The following is a 1,395-nucleotide window of genomic DNA, read 5'->3' on the forward strand; positions in this document are numbered from 1 at the left end:
TACATATTTTTAAACACCTCTAGATTATTATAGTACCTAATACAATGGAAATTATAAATGGTTATTGTATTGTTCAGAAAACAATAACAAGAAATAATTCATACATGATCAGTACACGTCCAATTAAAAATACTTTTCAGAGAGCAGTCAGTCTAATCCCGTAATACAGAACTCACAGATGAGAGAGTCTAACCATATCCATTACATTTTCCTAAAAGACAGGATCGTGACTGTCTTACTGAGGTGTTGAAAATTTCTCTTTGAAAAAGAGGATTTCCTGACAGTTTTCAAAGCCAACTTGTCAGCAGCTTCTCTGCACTTGAGGTTCCTGATAGGAAAAAGAGTGGAGAAAAGAAAAGAAAAGAAGAGAAAAGAAAAGAAAAGAAGAGAGTAAATGAGAGGGACAGAGAGACGAGAGAGACACAGAAACACAGAGAGAAGGCAGAAAGGCAAAACTAAGTCGTATAAAATAAAAAATCAGTGGCTATGAGTGATTAAATAACACTGGAAGGAGTTGAAAAGCAATAGGCAAATAGCTTTTTAGTTTAAGTAATTTGTCATATAAAGAAAAAAAATTAGTTTGACTTGGTGTCTAACCTGCAACAGGATCCACTGGAGATCTTGGTGCTCATCCAAGTGACTCTCTTCATGAAGTGCTGAGCCCGTTTCAGGAGGGCTTTCGCTTTAGAATGCTTTTAAAGAGGTGGTGCTTAAAAAAAAAAAAGTATCCAAAGCCTTTTGCTCACAGCTATATACTAATTTACCAGACAGACAAATCCCTCTGGGTGACAGTGTTAGCCTGAGGTACAATGAAGAGCTCTATCTTGTGACTTTAGGACAAAGGGACATCCCACCCAGAATTATACTCCTTACTAGGCTATCTAAAATTCCCAGCCTCTGTTAAAATGCAAATATCATTCCTGGAAGCAGTAACACATTAACCAGTTCACACCATTAACATTAAATAGTTTCCCAGATGAGTTTTAGCAGGTTTTCTTGCAAGAAAAGTTCTAAAAGCATGGAATAAATGCCAGGGAATTTAGATTCTTATTCAGAAGAAGGAAAACAAGGAGAGGAAGATGATATTGAGAAAAATGCTAGGAACTGAGTCCTTTTGGTAGGAGGCCTTGAGCTCTTGAGCTACCTCTTGGGTTTCTGGAAAGTGTTCCAGAAAAGGAACATTAATGGAAGATGCTTGGGGACAGGAAGATGAGGTGGGAGGAGAAAAGTCCGTGAAGACCAATTTCTTTAATAACTTTGTATGAGTTCTCTAGAGTTTAGTATCTTTGTTGATAAAATAAGTGAGATTGATGAGATAATATCTGAACTCCTTTGCCAGGGTTACATACTAGGATATTTTGTCAAAAATTTTTTTGCTCCCCTACAAAGGACATT

The sequence above is a fragment of the Arvicanthis niloticus genome, chromosome X (genome assembly GCF_011762505.2).
Source record: "Arvicanthis niloticus isolate mArvNil1 chromosome X, mArvNil1.pat.X, whole genome shotgun sequence".
NCBI classification, from domain to species: domain Eukaryota; kingdom Metazoa; phylum Chordata; class Mammalia; order Rodentia; family Muridae; genus Arvicanthis; species Arvicanthis niloticus.